The following is a 20499-nucleotide window of genomic DNA, read 5'->3' as shown; positions in this document are numbered from 1 at the left end:
GCAATAGGAGGCCGTACAGGGACCCATGAGAGACTCTGGACCTGGCAGCAGCATGAGGAGGCGGTATATAGGGGCCTATGGCAGATTAGGGGCCTGGCAGCAGCAATGGGAGGCCCGTAATCTGCCAGCACCCTATGTCAAAAAATTCTACACACCAGCAGTGTGTGAGGAGACCTGAAAGTGGCACATGGCAGAGTGTGGCGATGGAGACAGCAGGAATAGGAGGCCGTACAGGGACCCATGAGAGACTCTGGACCTGGCAGCAGCATGAGGAGGCGGTATATTGGGGCCTATGGCAGATTAGGGGCCTGGCAGCAGCTATGGGAGGCCCGTAATCTGCCAGCACCCTATGTCAAAAAATTCTACACACCAGCAGTGTGAGGAGACCTGAAAGTGGCACATGGCAGAGTGTGGCGATGGAGACAGCAGCAATGGGAGGCCGTACAGGGACCCATGAGAGACTCTGGACCTGGCAGCAGCATGAGGAGGCGGTATATAGGGGCCTATGGCAGATTAGGGGCCTGGCAGCAGCTATGGGAGGCCCGTAATCTGCCAGCACCCTATGTCAAAAAATTCTACACACCAGCAGTGTGTGAGGAGACCTGAAAGTGGCACATGGCAGAGTGTGGCGATGGAGACAGCAGCAATGGGAGGCCGTACAGGGACCCATGAGAGACTCTGGACCTGGCAGCAGCATGAGGAGGCGGTATATAGGGGCCTATGGCAGATTAGGGGCCTGGCAGCAGCTATAGGAGGCCCGTAATCTGCCAGCACCCTATGTCAAAAAATTCTACACACCAGCAGTGTGTGAGGAGACCTGAAAGTGGCACATGGCAGAGTGTGGCGATGGAGACAGCAGCAATGGGAGGCCGTACAGGGACCCATGAGAGACTCTGGACCTGGCAGCAGCATGAGGAGGCGGTATATAGGGGCCTATGGCAGATTAGGGGCCTGGCAGCAGCTATAGGAGGCCCGTAATCTGCCAGCACCCTATGTCAAAAAATTCTACACACCAGCAGTGTGTGAGGAGACCTGAAAGTGGCACATGGCAGAGTGTGGCGATGGAGACAGCAGCAATGGGAGGCCGTACAGGGACCCATGAGAGACTCTGGACCTGGCAGCAGCATGAGGAGGCGGTATATAGGGGCCTATGGCAGATTAGGGGCCTGGCAGCAGCTATGGGAGGCCCGTAATCTGCCAGCACCCTATGTCAAAAAATTCTACACACCAGCAGTGTGAGGAGACCTGAAAGTGGCACATGGCAGAGTGTGGCGATGGAGACAGCAGCAATGGGAGGCCGTACAGGGACCCATGAGAGACTTTGGACTTGGCAGCAGCATGAGGAGGCGGTATATAGGGGCCCATGGCAGATTAGGGGCCTGGCAGCAGCTATGGGAGGCCCGTAATCTGCCAGCACCCTATGTCAAAAAATTCAACACACCAGCAGTGTGAGGAGACCTGAAAGTGGCACATGGCATGAGACACTGTGGACCTGGCAGCAGCATGAGGAGGCGGTATATAGGGGCCTATGGCAGATTAGGGGCCTGGCAGCAGCTATGGGAGGCCCGTAATCTGCCAGCACCCTATGTCAAAAAATTCTACACACCAGCAGTGTGAGGAGACCTGAAAGTGGCACATGGCAGAGTGTGGCGATGGAGACAGCAGCAATGGGAGGCCGTACAGGGAACCATGAGAGACTTTGGACTTGGCAGCAGCATGAGGAGGCGGTATATAGGGGCCCATGGCAGATTAGGGGCCTGGCAGCAGCTATGGGAGGCCCGTAATCTGCCAGCACCCTATGTCAAAAATTTCAACACACCAGCAGTGTGAGGAGACCTGAAAGTGGCACATGGCATGAGACACTGTGGACCTGGCAGCAGCATGAGGAGGCGGTATATAGGGGCCTATGGCAGATTAGGGGCCTGGCAGCAGCTATAGGAGGCCCGTAATCTGCCAGCACCCTATGTCAAAAAATTCTACACACCAGCAGTGTGTGAGGAGACCTGAAAGTGGCACATGGCAGAGTGTGGCGATGGAGACAGCAGCAATGGGAGGCCGTACAGGGACCCATGAGAGACTCTGGACCTGGCAGCAGCATGAGGAGGCGGTATATAGGGGCCTATGGCAGATTAGGGGCCTGGCAGCAGCAATGGGAGGCCCGTAATCTGCCAGCACCCTATGTCAAAAAATTCTACACACCAGCAGTGTGTGAGGAGACCTGAAAGTGGCACATGGCAGAGTGTGGCGATGGAGACAGCAGCAATAGGAGGCCGTACAGGGACCCATGAGAGACTCTGGACCTGGCAGCAGCATGAGGAGGCGGTATATAGGGGCCTATGGCAGATTAGGGGCCTGGCAGCAGCTATGGGAGGCCCGTAATCTGCCAGCACCCTATGTCAAAAAATTCTACACACCAGCAGTGTGAGGAGACCTGAAAGTGGCACATGGCAGAGTGTGGCGATGGAGACAGCAGCAATGGGAGGCCGTACAGGGACCCATGAGAGACTCTGGACCTGGCAGCAGCATGAGGAGGCGGTATATAGGGGCCTATGGCAGATTAGGGGCCTGGCAGCAGCTATGGGAGGCCCGTAATCTGCCAGCACCCTATGTCAAAAAATTCTACACACCAGCAGTGTGAGGAGACCTGAAAGTGGCACATGGCAGAGTGTGGCGATGGAGACAGCAGCAATGGGAGGCCGTACAGGGACCCATGAGAGACTCTGGACCTGGCAGCAGCATGAGGAGGCGGTATATAGGGGCCTATGGCAGATTAGGGGCCTGGCAGCAGCTATAGGAGGCCCGTAATCTGCCAGCACCCTATGTCAAAAAATTCTACACACCAGCAGTGTGTGAGGAGACCTCAAAGTGGCACATGTTTGAGGCATGATTCATGGCGGATTTAGTCAGTTGTGTCAGGAACTGGTGGTTTGAAATCCAGACTAATCCACGCCTGATTCATTTTCACAAACGTGAGTCTCTCCACACTTTGGGTGGACAGTCGTGTCCTCCGTGGAGTTACAATACCTCCTGCCGCACTAAACACGCGCTCCGATGCCACGCTACTGGCCGGGCATGACAGCCTTTCAAGGGCAAATTCAGCTAGTTGGGGCCAAAGGTCAAGTTTCGTTGACCAGTATTCAAGGGGATTGTCTACCTCGGTTGGCAGGGTGCTGTCCAAGTAGGCCCAAGCCTGTTGTTTGAGGTCCTGCTCCAGGTCCACCTGATGCTGCTGCTGCTGCGGCTGGTTAGTAGTTTCCTCACTGCGCTGGTGAAGAAAGCTACTCATCATCGACTGCAGACTGAGGCAGCCGCTGCTGGTGGAGCTGCCACTGCTCCTACCACCCCACCCCTCCCCTGCTGCCATGGCAGCGGAACGCGAGCTCACAGGGCCCACAGTGTCTGAGGATGGACGTTGGCGCACTAAGGCAGAGACCAACTGACTACATAGGTGGTTTTTATAGTACGTTATTTTGGCCTCCCTCTCAGCAGGTGTGAAAAAGGCCACCATTTTTGAACGGTAGCGAGGGTCCAACAAGGTGGACAGCCAAAAGTCATCCCTCTGTCTGATGGTTATTATTCGGCTGTCGCTACGCAAGCAACCGAGCATGCTATGGGCCATTTGTGCCAAGGAATGCGAGGGACTCCCTGCCTCCATCTCCACAGCATACTGCCACGGTGCGTCTGGGTCCTCTGTCTCCTCCTCCTCCTCCTCTACCAGATGCTCCTGCTCCTCCACTCCTGTCCGCTGAGTAGAAAAACCACCCATTTCACTCAATAATTCCTGAGCACAAATGTCCTCCTCTACCTCCTCCTCTTCTTCCTGTCCTGCCCCCACAGGGGTCATGTGGCGTTGAGATCTGTGCGCCACGTCTACCGCACCCTGACCAGCCATTGTTAACAGCATTTGTTCAAGGACGTGCAACAGAGGAATGACGTCGTTCATCCCATAGTCCTGCCGACTCACGAATAGCGTGGCCTCCTCAAAGGGCCTGAGCAAGCGGCAGGTGTCACGCATGAGCTGCCAATGGCTGACATCGAAGTTACACAGGGGAGTACCTTTATCCGCTTGTAACATCAGGAAATCGGTGATGGCCTTTCGCTGCTCGTAAAGGCGGTCTAACATGTGTAGGGTTGAATTCCACCTTGTTGCAACGTCGCAGATCAGGCGATGATGTGGAATTCCGTTCTGCCGCTGCAGCTCAAGGAGGGTGTGCTTTGCGGTGTAGGAATGGCTGAAATGCATGCAAAGTTTACGTGACATTTTAAGGATGTCTTGCAGTGGGATGGTGGATTTTAGGAACCGCTTGACAACCAGATTGAACATGTGAGCCATGCATGGCGCATGGCACAACCTTCCTTGACGCAGAGCAGACACCATGTTCTTTCCGTTGTCGGTCAACATGGTTCCGATTTTCAGTTTGCGCGGAGACAGCCATCTGTCGATTTCTCTGTTCATTACACTCAGAAGTTCCTCCCCTGTGTGACTACGTTCGCCTGGACCTGGCAGCAGCATGAGGAGGCGGTATAGGGGCCCATGGCAGATTAGGGGCCTGGCAGCAGCTATGGGAGGCCCGTAATCTGCCAGCACCCTATGTCAAAAAATTCAACACACCAGCAGTGTGAGGAGACCTGAAAGTGGCACATGGCATGAGAGACTGTGGACCTGGCAGCAGCATGAGGAGGCGGTATAGGGGCCCATGGCAGATTAGGGGCCTGGCAGCAGCTATGGGAGGCCCGTAATCTGCCAGCACCCTATGTCAAAAAATTCAACACACCAGCAGTGTGTGAGGAGACCTGAAAGTGGCACATGGCAGAGTGTGGCGATGGAGACAGCAGCAATGGGAGGCCGAACAGGGACCCATGACAGACTCTGGACCTGGCAGCAGCATGAGGAGGCGGTATATAGGGGCCCATGGCAGATTAGGGGCCTGGCAGCAGCTATGGGAGGCCCGTAATCTGCCAGCACCCTATGTCAAAAAATTCAACACACCAGCAGTGTGAGGAGACCTGAAAGTGGCACATGGCATGAGAGACTGTGGACCTGGCAGCAGCATGAGGAGGCGGTATAGGGGCCCATGGCAGATTAGGGGCCTGGCAGCAGCTATGGGAGGCCCGTAATCTGCCAGCACCCTATGTCAAAAAATTCAACACACCAGCAGTGTGAGGAGACCTGAAAGTGGCACATGGCATGAGAGACTGTGGACCTGGCAGCAGCATGAGGAGGCGGTATAGGGGCCCATGGCAGATTAGGGGCCTGGCAGCAGCTATGGGAGGCCCGTAATCTGCCAGCACCCTATGTCAAAAAATTCAACACACCAGCAGTGTGTGAGGAGACCTGAAAGTGGCACATGGCAGAGTGTGGCTATGGAGACAGCAGCAATGGGAGGCCGTACAGGGACCCATGAGAGACTTTGGACTTGGCAGCAGCATGAGGAGGCGGTATATAGGGGCCCATGGCAGATTAGGGGCCTGGCAGCAGCTATGGGAGGCCCGTAATCTGCCAGCACCCTATGTCAAAAAATTCAACACACCAGCAGTGTGAGGAGACCTGAAAGTGGCACATGGCATGAGAGACTGTGGACCTGGCAGCAGCATGAGGAGGCGGTATAGGGGCCCATGGCAGATTAGGGGCCTGGCAGCAGCTATGGGAGGCCCGTAATCTGCCAGCACCCTATGTCAAAAAATTCAACACACCAGCAGTGTGTGAGGAGACCTGAAAGTGGCACATGGCAGAGTGTGGTGATGGAGACAACCCACCGACTGTTTTGCTCGCTGCCAAGCTGCCACCCTCTTCTCCTGATGATGTGGAAGCAATAGCCTGATGACGACGAGGCTGCCAAGTGCGATCAGCCTCATCATCATCAATTAGGGTCTCCGCCTCACTACTAGCCCCCTCGGCTGCGTGTGGGTCAGGAGACAGACCTGTCTCTACACCGGCTACCGAGCCACTCTCCTCGCCACTACTTCTTCGCCTGGCTGCTGAAGAGGCGGATGTCTCCCCCCGTTCCTGACCGCCCTCTGTTAGCTCTTCCTCACTGTACTGGATGACACCGGGAGCACTAGCCTCTGGCTGCGAATAGTGCTGCCTCGACCCCTTCCTCTGCTGCCACGTCTGCTCGCTCCTAAAACATTGCCTCCTCTCCCACTCCTCTGCATGTTGTCTGACATACTCTTTAATTAAACGATTCTGTGTCCCTGAGTAACAATTCTGTGGCCCTAAGTAACGGTTCTGTGGCCCTCAGTAACAGTTCTGTGTCCCTGAGTAACAATTCTGTGTCTGTGCGAGTAACAATTCTGTGGCCCTAAGTAACAGTTCTGTGGCCCTCAGTAACAATTATGTGTCCCTAAGTAACGGTTCTGTGGCCCTCAGTAACAATTCTGTGTCCCTGTGTAACAATTCTGTGTCTGTGCGAGTAACAATTCTGTGGCCCTAAGTAACAGTTCTGTGGCCCTCAGTAACAGTTCTGTGGCCCTGAGTAACAATTCTGTGTCTGTGCGAGTAACAATTCTGTGGCCCTAAGTAACAGTTCTGTGGCCCTCAGTAACAGTTCTGTGTCCCTGAGTAACAATTCTGTGTCTGTGCGAGTAACAATTCTGTGGCCCTAAGTAACAGTTCTGTGGCCCTCAGTAACAATTCTGTGTCCCTGAGTAACAATTCTGTGGCCCTAAGTAACGGTTCTGTGGCCCTCAGTAACAATTCTGTGTCCCTGTGTAACAATTCTGTGTCTGTGCGAGTAACAATTCTGTGGCCCTAAGTAACAGTTCTGTGGCCCTCAGTAACAGTTCTGTGTCCCTGAGTAACAATTCTGTGTCTGTGCGAGTAACAATTCTGTGGCCCTAAGTAACAGTTCTGTGGCCCTCAGTAACAGTTCTGTGTCCCTGAGTAACAATTCTGTGTCTGTGCGAGTAACAATTCTGTGGCCCTAAGTAACAGTTCTGTTGCCCTCAGTAACAATTCTGTGGCCCTAAGTAACGGTTCTGTGGCCCTCAGTAACAATTCTGTGTCCCTGTGTAACAATTCTGTGTCTGTGCGAGTAACAATTCTGTGGCCCTAAGTAACAGTTCTGTGGCCCTCAGTAACAGTTCTGTGTCCCTGAGTAACAATTCTGTGTCTGTGCGAGTAAGAATTCTGTGTCTGTGCGAGTAACAATTCTGTGGCCCTAAGTAACGGTTCTGTGGCACTCAGTAACAGTTCTGTGTCCCTGTGTAACAATTCTGTGTCTGTGCGAGTAACAATTCTGTGGCCCTAAGTAACAGTTCTGTGGCCCTCAGTAACAATTCTGTGTCCCTGATTAACGTTTCTGTGGCCCCAAGTAACAGTTCTGTGGCCCTCAGTAACAATTCTGTGTCTGTGCGAGTAACAATTCTGTGTCTGTGCGAGTAACAATTCTGTGGCCCTAACAGTTCTGTGGCCCACAGTAACAATTCTGTGTCCCTGATTAACGTTTCTGTGGCCCCAAGTAACAGTTCTGTGGCCCTCAGTAACAATTCTGTGTCTGTGCGAGTAACAATTCTGTGTCTGTGCGAGTAACAATTCTGTGGCCCTAAGTAACAGTTCTGTGGCCCTCAGTAACAGTTCTGTGTCCCTGAGTAACAATTCTGTGTCTGTGCGAGTAACAATTCTGTGGCCCTAAGTAACAGTTCTGTGGCCCTCAGTAACAGTTCTGTGTCCCTGAGTAACAATTCTGTGTCTGTGCGAGTAACAATTCTGTGTCTGTGCGAGTAACAATTCTGTGTCTGTGCGAGTAACAATTCTGTGTCTGTGCGAGTAACAATTCTGTGGCCCTAAGTAACGGTTCTGTGGCCCTCAGTAACAGTTCTGTGTCCCTGTGTAACAATTCTGTGTCTGTGCGAGTAACAATTCTGTGGCCCTAAGTAACAGTTCTGTGGCCCTCAGTAACAATTCTGTGTCTGTGCGAGTAACAATTCTGTGTCTGTGCGAGTAACAATTCTGTGGCCCTAAGTAACAGTTCTGTGGCCCTCAGTAACAATTCTGTGTCTGTCCCTGAGTAACAATTCTGTGGCCCTAACTAAAGTTTCTGTGGCCCTAAGTAACAATTCTCTGGCACTCAGTAACAATTCTGTCTGTCCCTGAGTAACAATTCTGTGGCCCTAATAACGTTTCTGTGGCCCTAAGTAACAATTATCTGGCACTCAGTAACAATTCTGTCTGTCCCTGAGTAACAATTCTGTGGCCCTAATAACGTTTCTGTGGCCCTAAGTAACAATTCTCTGGCACTCAGTAACAATTCTGTCTGTCCCTGAGTAACAATTCTGTGGCCCTAATAACGTTTCTGTGGCCCTAAGTAACAATTCTCTGGCACTCAGTAACAATTCTGTCTGTCCCTGAGTATGAATTCTGTGTCCCTAACTAGCGTTTCTTTGTCCCTAAGTAACGATTCTGTGGCCCTAATTAACAAATCTGTGTCCCTGAGTAATAGTTCTCTGTCCCTAAGTATCGTTTCTCTGTCCCCAAGTATCGTTTCTGTGGCCCTAACTCTGTCCCTGTCCCTAATACAGAGCGGTCTGCCTCTGTTCAATGACTGCAGGCAAATGAAGAATTCCAAAATGGCCGCTATTTATAGCTCGACCATTACACAGTGCTAGCTGGCTGGCTGCTGATTGGCTGATGCGATCACATGTCGTTGAGGAATGCATTATGGGTCAACGCGCCTTGTCTGCGCGCCTTCCCAGACATCCCCGCTCCGTCGCCGCACATGTCAGCCGCCATTTTCGGAAAAATTTTGATTCGCGCGTCCGAATTAGGCTATTTTTCGGATTCGGCGCGAATCGAAATTTTTCCGATATTCGACTCGAATTCCACTTCGGCTACTTCGATTCGCTCATCTCTAGTTAGGAGGGATGCCTTGAAAGTATCAAGAAAAAAAAGGAGGCAGGCAACGTGAGGAGGAAGACGGGGGGGGGGGGGGGGGGGTATTGGTTTTCTGTTCACGCTTACTAATTATAATAGTCTAATCAGCAGAAAGTGTTGTTCCATTCATTTGTTGCTAAACCATGTAAATAGGAGTCTTTTGTCATTTTTCTTTTTATAAGAAAGATTCTTTTCCATTGCAACGGGGAAAGAACAAACACACTATAACTTGTTCACTTTTTCTTTTTTGCAATAATCAGCTTTGACCAGTAATATATATATATATATATATATATATATATATATATATATATATATATATACTGTATATTTTTCCATTTTTCTCTTCTCATGTTTCTTTGCTCTTCGTCTGACCTTTTCCTCTTTCTGGCTCTGGACTGTCTGATCCAACCTATCTAGCTCTAACTAGCACTGACTTAGAGGAGATATATTTTTATGGCCATCTTAGTCCATAAAGTGGTTGGTCATAACGGCTCGAAGTTTTTTTCCTTCATGCATTCTATGCATGAAGGTAAAAAAACTTCTGTGTGCAGCATCCCCCCTAGCCCCCTCAATACTTCCCTGAGCCCTATCGAAATCCAGCAATGTGCAGGACAGCCTTGGCTGTCCCAGGTCTCTGCCTCCTCACTGGCTGAGACAGCAAGCAGGAGCCATTGACTCCGGCTGTTGTCAATCACAGACAATCTGCCAATGAAGAGAGAGGGGGGTGGGTCCAAGTTGTGGCTCGATGTGTGAATGGACACACGGAGCAGCAGGTGCCCCCATAGCAAGTTGCTTGCTGTGGGGGCACCCGACAGAAAGGAGCTGAGAAGAGGAGGATCCAGGTTGCCCTGGGCAAAGCCACTGCACACAGCAGGTAAGTGACCAAAAACATATTAAATATAAATGAATCTCACTGTAACCAACAAATATGGGTAACAATAAAGTCCTTCCAATGTAAATCTGTATGTCTGTGGTGTGTTGATATCAATGACGACAAACAGTGTTCAGTCCCACACAGTGCTCTGAAATCCAATGTGTGATCCACCACCACTATGCACTCACCAGAGAGCTACTTGTTCAGAAGCATATACAGTATGTCATGGGGTCTATACCATCCACTCTCTGGTGACTCTACTACTCCGGTTCAATCCCAAAGAAAGATGCTTACCACATGGAGCTCAGAGATTGATATATAGTGTAGTATTTATTTAAAAGTATTCCATAAAATATTACACATGGAGAAGTAAAAATATCACATGTGTCACATACCAAGATGGCCACCGCTCCAGAACGCGAAGGTGCTGGCGTGATGTTGGCACGTTTGCTCCATCCAACGCATTTCATGCATATGCACATCCTCAGGAGTACTCCCAATGGACCACAGATGTGGACATATACAAACAAAGTGGAGTTTGTAAAATACAGCTAACTTTCAACTCAAATGTGGCACTGAAATTCAAGTGGTAAGGACACTACTTGGCAGGTATTAAGTATGTCCACCATGGCAGGTACTTAGGTATGTCTACCCCTGTTCTTTTGGAAGACCCTTCTTACCTATTATTTGATAATTTGGACAATGAAAGAGTGATGCAGCTGGGCAGGTATTAAGGCTGAACATTTGCCATGTCACACATGAGCAGTATCTACAGCATCTCAGTGGAAGACCAGAACACATCAACAAAAGCAAAGTGAATGCATGTTGTTGGCAAGTAGCACTCTGGCATATATGCATATGGTAATTTGTGATTGATTCCCTAGGAAGTGCTTTTATGTCTACTGTGTTACATACAACCAGCTTTCACAGTAATGAAAGACCAGGATGTATATACAGTATATAGGAGTAAATCAAAAGCTATACAGTTTTAGGTCACAGTGCAGACCATCCATAACCATTGATTAATTGAAAAATGTGATACTTATGCTTGTTGAGTAGTATATACAGTATTTCTACAGTTAAGGAGAAAAAGTTGGAGTCCTGCATCCACAGGATAAAACTATATTTTCTGATCTATTGCTACACACAGAGACCCATAAACAGTGATATAGTGTTTTTGTTCTTTCCATAGGTCATTTGATACGCATAAATACAGTTGTGCTGAAAAAATTGCATACTCTTGGAGGACTGCAGTAACTTACAGTAACATTTTTAAAGAACAAATGCATGAGCAGGCAAACCACATTTCTTATATTTCTTATGGGGTTCATATTCATCTGTAGGCTATAACAGAATGGCACAATCATAAAACATAATCACAAAACATGGCAACAAGTAAATATATGAAATGCCCTCTGTTCAAATGTCTGCATACCCTTAGTTCTTAATACTGTGTATTGCCCCCGTTAGCATCAATGACAGTGTGCAGCTGTTTTGTAATATTTGTCTATGAGGCCCTGACTTCTTTTAGGTGGTATAGCTGCCCATTCATCTTGGCAAAATGCTTCCAGGCCATGCAAAGTCTTTGGTCGTCTTGCATGAACCTCACAGTTGAGACCCTCTCAGAGTGGCTCAATGATGGTAAGGTCTGGTGACTGTGATGGCCACTCCAGAACCTTCACCTTTTTCTGCTGTAACCACTGGAGGGTCAACTTGGCCTTGTGCTTAGGGTCATTGTCATGCTGGAAAGTCCAAGAGTGCCCCATGCACATCTTTTGTGCTGATGAAATGCAAAGTGTCTGCCATGATAACATGCTGCATTCATCTTGCCATCAATTTTCACGAGATTCCTTGTGCCTTTAAAGCTCACACACCCCTAAATCATCAGTGAGCCACCGCCATGCTTCACGTTAGGAATGATATTCTTGTCACTAAATTAATAAAGTGTGCAGCGCTGCCACTCTAAATATAATCATATAGCACAAGATGAGTACTGTGCAAAAACAGTGTGAATAATCAAATTCTACAACAAGCAAACACATACTAAAATAAAAACAAAATAAAAAAAGAAAGAAACATCGAAGTCAAGGATGAATGCCATCAAAGTGAACGCTGACAGACTGTGATTGATTTTTTTTTATCTGTGCAATCTCTACTGGCTAAATGTGAGTGCAATTCTTACACTTTTTAATAAAGAAAGATATATTTATCCCTACTAAACTATGGTCAGTATATTTTATTTGGACTATCTAGATCTATGGTGGAGGACTACTATAGGACCAGAAAAGGTGAACAGGTGGAGCAGCTGATGGTCTGTGGTACTAAGCGCTGTTTGACCTGTGTGGTCTTATTCTAAGGTGAGAGGCCATCTAAGAGCATGGTGGCTGTTTGCACGAAGATTATTTACACAGAGCACTTGATGATTTGGAGTGTTTCTACACATACTACACGGTGAAGAATTTTTGGGATTGCAGTGTCCATTATAGACTATTTATACAGACTTTTTCACTTGGATGTTTTCTTTCTTTTTTTATTTTAGTATGTGTTTGTTTATTGTAAGATTTGTTTATTCACACTGTTTGTTTTTTGCATGTTACTCATCTTATGCTACTGTATATGATTATATGTTACACACTTTATTGGTTTATTGTCATTTACTGGTTTAGAAACAGTTTGTGTTGGCAGCAGCCACGTGATATTATTATTTTTACATTATATATCATTATATTACACATTACTTTATATTTGTGGTTAGTTATGGTTTAGTTATTTAGTCAGCAGAAGCGGCGCACTAGTTTTCCTGGTTTTATAATATTCCTGTCACGGCTGACCCTTCTCCAGCATAGAGCTTATGGTTGTGGCCATAAAGCTCTATTTTGGTCTTGTCAATCCAGATTACAGTATACAAGAAGCTGTGAGGAGTGTCATTTTGTTGTAGGGCATATTGTAACTGGGCATTTTCGTTGCACTGGCACAGAAAAGGCTTCTTTCTGGCAATTTGACAATGCAGCTCATTTTTGTTCAAGTATTGTCATATTGTGCTCCTTGAAACAGCCACACCATTTTTTTCTAGAGCAGCCTGAGCTGACTTGTGGGTTTTTCTTTGTATCCTGGAGAATTCTTCTGGCAGTTGTGGCTGCAATCTTTCCTGGGCTACCTGACCTTGGCTTGGTATCAAGAGATTCCCGAATTTTCCACTTCTTAATAAGTGATTGAACAGTACTGACTGGCATATTCAAGACTTTGGATATATTTTTATATCCTTTTCAATTTTATAAAGTTCCAGTACTAGTGATGGGCCGAACACCCCCGTGCTCGGTTTGTGGTCCAACATTTGAAGCTAATGAATGTCCGGCAACAAACTTCGAACTCAATGCAAGTCTATAGGACTCAAACTTGTAAATTCAAAAGTGCCCATTTTGAAGGCCTATATGCACGTTATTGTCCATAAAATGGGTACAGGGGCTTAGGTACTGCCCTGAGGGACATGAATCAGTGAAATTTTTTTTTTTAAAGTACAGTTTTTAAACGGGCAGTCATTTTTCAGTGCTTAAAGTACAAAAAAAAAAACAGAAAGAAAAAATCCTTTAAATATCATGCCTGGGGGTCCCCTTAAACTACCTGCAAATGTACTGTTCTGTATAATGTATAGAACCTGCTGCAGCAGGACTGACATTTTTTTTTTTATTACATTTTTATTAAAAAAAAAACAGCATGAGGTCCCCCCGTAATCCTTTCCAGAGTCTTTAGGTCTAGTAGGAAGGTTAGGAGGGACCCCACAGTAAAAAATTCAAAAGTGAGTTGGGTTCCCCTTAAAAGCCATACCAAGCCCTTTAGACCTTGTAGGACTTTTAAGGGTAACCTGACCTCCCAAAAATGGCGGGGGGAAGTTCGTGGGGTTCCTCCTAAAAGCCATACCAGGCCCTTTAGTTTAATGCTTAGAAAATAGCTTTACCAGTTCCCACAGATAGTACAATGATGACTGGACAGGAATTTTGCTGATCCAGGTGGACATCATATGATTGCCACCTCCTGCACACCCCCAGAACCGCGCTGCAATGAGATCTGTCACCAGCTGTGTTCATCAGACACAGCCGATGACTGATCTGTGTACTGACCCGTTGCCAGTGCTGTGACCGCTGTGACCAATTACAGCAGGTCACATGACAATTGCAAACAGTGAATGGCTTCCTTTCATGCCATCCATTGTATACAATTGTGTTACTAGCTGTGATTGGTCACAGTGATCACATGGTACAGACTGGGCTAATCACAGCCCATCTGTGTCATATGATTATCTGTGGCCAATCACAGTAACACAAAAGAAACAAAACAAACTGAATGAATCAATTTCATTCAGTAAAATTCCTGTTTATAGCAATGCAATTCATTGCTATAAGCAATCATAATGTGAAAAAATAAAAATACTGATCACTTCCCCAGAGTAGTACATTGTTACTATGGTAACATTATATTACTCTGGTCACAGTTTATTATAAAAAACCCCACAAAATAATAAAATATAATGAAAAATATTGAAAAAAAAATATTTTTTTTTGTACTGTCATCAGTTAGTGTCTCTGTTCACCATCACATACGTTCTATGATGATGCTGTACTGCACATGTGACAGTATGTAAGAAAAAAATGAAACATTTTTAATTCATTTAAATTTTTCCCAAAAATTATGACAAAAAAATTACAACTATTATGACAAAAACTCGCCATGCCTGTTACTAGATGCCTTAGACTCTCTACTTTCCAAAAAGGGGTAATTTGGGGGATATCTGTACTGTCCTTTAATTTTTGGGCCTCAAGAAATGAGATCGGCCATCAGAACAACAGAATTGATCAATTTAGATATATACCATAGTTTGCGGACTCTATACTGTAACTTTCCTACAGACTAAATAATATAGACTGATTTGGGTTTTTTTCACCAAATAAATGTAGCAGAATACAATTATTTATTTTCAAAATTAAATAACAGAAACAAAGAAAAACTTTTTTCTAAAATTTTCTGTCTTTTTTCATTTATTTGGCAAAAAATAAAATTCCCAGTAGTGATCAAATATCACTAAAAGAAAGCTCTATTTTTGCCCAACTATGCAATAGTCATTCAAAAACATTTACCCTCGTAGTAGGTCCCCCTTCCAACTGCAAGAGTTAACTGCTCCATTTGCCTGGCGAATGGTGACAAAAGGCAATAAATTTACCGTCCTCCTCTCTACTGTGGCAGCCAGCACTCTCCCTTCCCATCCGATGTTCTGAAATGTGGGAAGGCCCTCAATGCCCTCCCATACAATGCAGGACTCTGGACTTGCTTTGTATAGGATGACCTCAGAGAGCTGCTGTCAATCAGGCAGTGATAGGAACAGGCTCTGGGGGACTGATCACACAAAGAGGGGGATGCCCTGGAAGGGCAAAATGTCTTTTGTCCCTGGAGTTCACCTTTTTACGTAGATGACCATAGGAAACCTATGTGATCTGCAAGGAACACATCTGAATAAGTCAGCAGATACTTAACCAAAGGATTCAGTTTACCTGCTAGTCGATTGTTTTCTGTCTCTGATTTATGACACTAATGACATTTGGTACATATTCAGAATGCCTTCTAGTGATTTCACCCTGGATGGCACTTCAATTATTATATCCAGCAAGAAATGTTTAATTTTTATTTTCCCAGAAACGTTATGTAGGTTAATTAGTACAGGAGTGCCGTTTTAGAAGCTAGATGTCTACAAATGACATTTGGCCCCTTTCTGTGCTCATTCATGTTATTAGCCTGTTTAACAATACTGCTGTGTACAGCCATTGCAGGATTTAAAATCCAGTTCCAGCCAATATATTTGCTTTATTTCTGGATAGAATGGGGAAGGGTTGGAATCCACTGTTTTCGGAGATTTAAAGATAACGTTTAGCCACTTCCCCTCTGTAGGGCTCGGGTTGAAGTGGTTGTACAAGGATCATGGCTGCTTGATCCTAGTACAGTTCTCTTCTGTTTGCGATCTTTATAAAAAGAGCACCTGTCATGGTCCATGCTATCAGAAAGGATATTGTTCACCCCCTTCCAATAGCAATAAAGTCAATCCCAAAAAGAAAAAAAGTAAAGGTAGAGAGTAAAAATAAATAAAGAAATAAATATTTTTAAAGCACCTCCATTTCCTTGTGCTCATGCGCAAAATGGAAACTCACATGTAGTTCCTGCATGCATATGTAAATGGTGATTGCTCCACACATGAAGTATAGCTGAAAACGTCAGAGCGAGAGCAATAATTCTACCACTAGACCTTCTGTGTAATTTTAAACTGGGTGCATGTAAAGGCTTTTAAAGTGCTGCCTAATAAAAAGTTTATCGCCATTCCACAGGTGTGCATAAATTTAAAACGTGACAAGTTTTGGTGAAAATACATTATCAAATACAAAAATACCCAAAGATACTCTGAAAAGGTTCTAAAGGCAGAAGGTGTTTTTTGTTCCCTTAATGCATTCTATGCATTAAGATGAAAATCCTTCTGCATGCAGCACCCCCCTCTTACTTACTTAACTGAGCCAGAGAGCAGCGTCTCTTTCCCCTCCCTCTCCTCATCGGACAGATGAGAAGCAGCAGGAGCAGCTGTCAATCACAGCCAGTGAGGAGCAAGCACACGAGTTCCCCCATAGCAAGCTGCTTGCTATGGGGGCACTTGCAGGGCTAGCGCTACCACTAGGGACACTGCCACCTAGGGCACAGCCACATCTACTGGTTTCCCTGCTCTCCACTGGCTTCACCAGCATTGCTTTGGCCCCGATCGATTTATGGTTTGTGCTTCACTAGCATAGTTACCAAACTGAGGTTGCAGCTACCCAACACCACCAAGATGGCACTGCAGCTACAGAGACAGGGACGTGGAGGATCAGGGAGGTTCGGCCTCTTGTAATCACAACTCTGTGATCCTTCCAAACATGAGCAGCATAGGCACTGTGCACAGAGCTGAAAGAAATGAGGCGATCTGGAGCCTGGGGAGAACTTGGCTGGGTGGTGTTGAGGAGAGGGGGGGGGAGAACTATGAAAATTATCAAAGTTTCAGCGGACTCTAGGATATGTGGCCAGCAGCACTGTGAAAGTGAAGAGCAAGGTGAGTGAGGGAGTGTGAGTGGGCTTTGTTTGGGTCTCCTAGTCGGATGTTCCCCCCATCTACAGCCCTGGGTGGGAATGAATGGAGATCTCCATAGATGGTATCACATATACACATCCATCTCTTGTTTCTTGTGGAATGTAAAGAATTCATCATTCACATCCATTGGAATCCTCTCATCTCCATTTGTACAGGACTGATGACTGGGGACCCAGGCATGTCATCCATAGCATGTTTTTCACACATGACCGATCCCTATACACAACAGTTCATCTCTCTATATACCATGTGCCTCGTGATCAGTATAAAATACATCATCACTAAAGCTCATCTTCTTACAACTGTCCTTCTAATAATCATCTGTAACTAAACATGTATCCTTTTCAAGGCTGATCTAGTTATAAGGAGATCACTCTCAGTTTGTTTGTTTTTTGGGGGGTGGGTGGGGGTGCAAGTAGCTGATCCTGCCTAGGGCGCAAAATAGTCTAGCACCAGCCCTGGGTACTTGGAAGGGGGAGGAGCCAGGAGCACTGGTGGTGGACCCCAGAAGAGGAGGACTGGGCTGCTTTGTACAAAACGAATGCAAAGAGCAGGTAAGTATAGCATGTTTTTATTTAGAATCACTTTAGGTTCCAAATAGTCTTTTGCACACACTCTCATACACATACATGGACACAGACCATAGAGCAGTGGTTCTCAACCTGTGGGTCGCGACCGCTTTGGGGGTCAAACGACCCTTTCACAGGGGTCCCATAAGACCATCAGAAAACACATATTTCCGATGTGTAAAGAGCAGCTACTGTGTAGAAAGCAGCTGCTGTGTTGAAAGCAGCTACTCTGTTAAAAGCAGCTACTGTGTTGAAAGCAGCAGTATTGGAGGTAAAACGACACTCATGAATTATAATTAGAGATGAGCGAAGTATTCAAAAATTCGATTTGACTGATTCGGCGAATTCGTAGAAAAATTTCGATTCGAGTCGAATATATTCGCTGTGAATTTAACTTAAAAAAGGGTGTTTCTAGGCTTCAGAGAGACTTAATATTAGTGCTGAACACTGTACCTTTAATTTAAATGCCCTTGGAGTCTGCTGGGGAAGAGAAATAATACTGTCAGGCAGTATGACATGCAGATGAGTGCCGTCGATCTTAGAATCACCGCACACTTCACTCATTTGGGCAGTCACGGGGCCAAAACCAGAGTGTGGAGCCACAGTGTGGCGGTGGAGGCAGCAGCAATGGGAGGCCATACAGCACCCTATGACAAAAATGGAAACCACCAGCAGTGTGAGGAGACCTGAAAGTGGCACATGGCAGAGTGTGGCGATAGAGACAGCAGCAATGGGAGGCCGTACAGGGACCCATGACACACTCTGGACCTGGCAGCAGCATGAGGAGGCGGTACAGGGGCCCATGGCAGATTACGGGCCTGGCAGCAGCATGAGGAGTCGGTACGGGGGCCCATGGCAGATTACAGGCCTGGCAGCAGCAATGGGAGGCCGTACAGGGACCCATGACACAATCTGGACGTGGCAGCAGCATGGGGAGGCGGTACAGGGGCCCATGACAGATTACGGGCCTGGCAGCAGCATTTGGAGTCGGTACGGGGGCCCATGACACACTCTGGACCTGGCAGCAGCATGAGGAGGCGGTACAGGGGCACATGACAGATTACGAGCCTGGCAGCAGCAACTTGGACAGGAGGACGTTCAGTTTCTGCACCGTCTGGTGCGTGCTCGCAAACTGTTGTCTCTTGGAAACGGATTCCAAGAAAGACTGCTGACGGAATCCGTGAAGAGGAGTAGCAGGAGAAGGAGCATCTGAACGAGCGGAATATGCCAACAAGCGACAACAGGGGCCCATGGCAGATTAGGGGCCTGGCAGCAGCTATGGGAGGCCCGTAATCTGCCAGCACCCTATGACAAAAAATGGAACCCACCAGCAGTGTGAGGAGACCTGAAAGTGGCACATGGCAGAGTGTGGCGATGGAGACAGCAGCAATGGGAGGCCGTACAGGGACCCATGACACACTCTGGACCTGGCAGCAGCATGAGGAGGCGGTATATAGGGGCCTATGGCAGATTAGGGGCCTGGCAGCAGCTATGGGAGGCCCGTAATCTGCCAGCACCCTATGTCAAAAAATTCTACACACCAGCAGTGTGTGAGACCTGAAAGTGGCACATGGCAGAGTGTGGCGATGGAGACAGCAGCAATGGGAGGCCGTACAGGGACCCATGAGAGACTCTGGACTTGGCAGCAGCATGAGGAGGCGGTATAGGGGCCCATGGCAGATTAGGGGCCTGGCAGCAGCTATGGGAGGCCCGTAATCTGCCAGCACCCTATGACAAAAAATGGAACACACCAGCAGTGTGAGGAGACCTGAAAGTGGCACATGTTTGGGGCATGATTCATGGCGGATTTAGTCAGTTGTGTCAGGAACTGGTGGTTTGAAATCCAGACTAATCCACGCCTGATTCATTTTCACAAACGTCAGTCTCTCCACACTTTGGGTGGACAGTCGTGTCCTCCGCGGAGTTGCAATACCTCCTGCCGCACTAAACACGCGCTCCGATGCCACGCTACTGGCCGGGCATGACAGCCTTTCAAGGGCAAATTCAGCTAGTTGGGGCCAAAGGTCAAGTTTCGTTGCCCAGTAGTCAAGGGGATTGTCTACCTCGGTTGGCAGGGTGCTGTCCAAGTAGGCCTAAGCCTGTTGTTTGAGGTCCTGCTCCAGGTCCACCTGATGCTGCTGCTGCTGCTGCTGCTGCGGCTGGTTAGTAGTTTCCTCACTGCGCTGGTGAAGAAAGCTACTCATCATCGACTGCAGACTGAGGCAGCCGCTGCTGGTGGAGCTGCCACTGCTCCTACCACCCCACCCCTCCCCTGCTGCCATGGCAGCGGAACGCGAGCGCACAGGGCCCACAGTGTCTGAGGATGGACGTTGGCGCAGACAGGCAGAGACCAGCTGACTACATAGGTGGTTTTTATAGTACGTTATTTTGGCCTCCCTCTCAGCAGGTGTGAAAAAGGCCACCATTTTTGAACGGTAGCGAGGGTCCAACAAGGTGGACAGCCAAAAGTCATCCCTCTGTCTGATGGTTATTATTCGGCTGTCGCTACGCAAGCAAGCGAGCATGCTATGGGCCATTTGTGCCAAGGAATGCGAGGGACTCCCTGCCTCCATCTCCACAGCATACTGCCACGGTGCGTCTGGGTCCTCTGTCTCCTCCTCCTCCTCTACCAGATGCTCCTGCTCCTCCACTCCTGTCCGCTGAGTGGAAAAACCACCCATTTCACTCAATAATTCCTGAGCACCAATGTCCTCCTCTACCTCCTCCTCTTCTTCCTGTCCTGCCCCCACAGGGGTCATGTGGCGTTGAGATCTGTGCGCCACGTCTACCGCACCCTGACCAGCCATTGTTAACAGCATTTGTTCCAGGACGTGCAACAGAGGAATGACGTCGTTCATCCCATAGTCCTGCCGACTCACGAATAGCGTGGCCTCCTCAAAGGGCCTGAGCAAGCGCAGGTGTCACGCATGAGCTGCCAATGGCTGACATCTAAGTTACACAGGGAATACCTTTATCCGCTTTTAACATCAGGAAATCTGTGATGGCCTTTTGCTGTTCGTAAAGG

This window comes from Staurois parvus, unplaced genomic scaffold, assembly GCF_062004578.1.
Source record: "Staurois parvus isolate SC_StPar_1 unplaced genomic scaffold, SC_StPar_1.0 ptg000298l, whole genome shotgun sequence".
Taxonomy (NCBI): Eukaryota; Metazoa; Chordata; class Amphibia; order Anura; family Ranidae; genus Staurois; species Staurois parvus.
Note: the sequence above shows the minus strand (reverse complement) of the source record.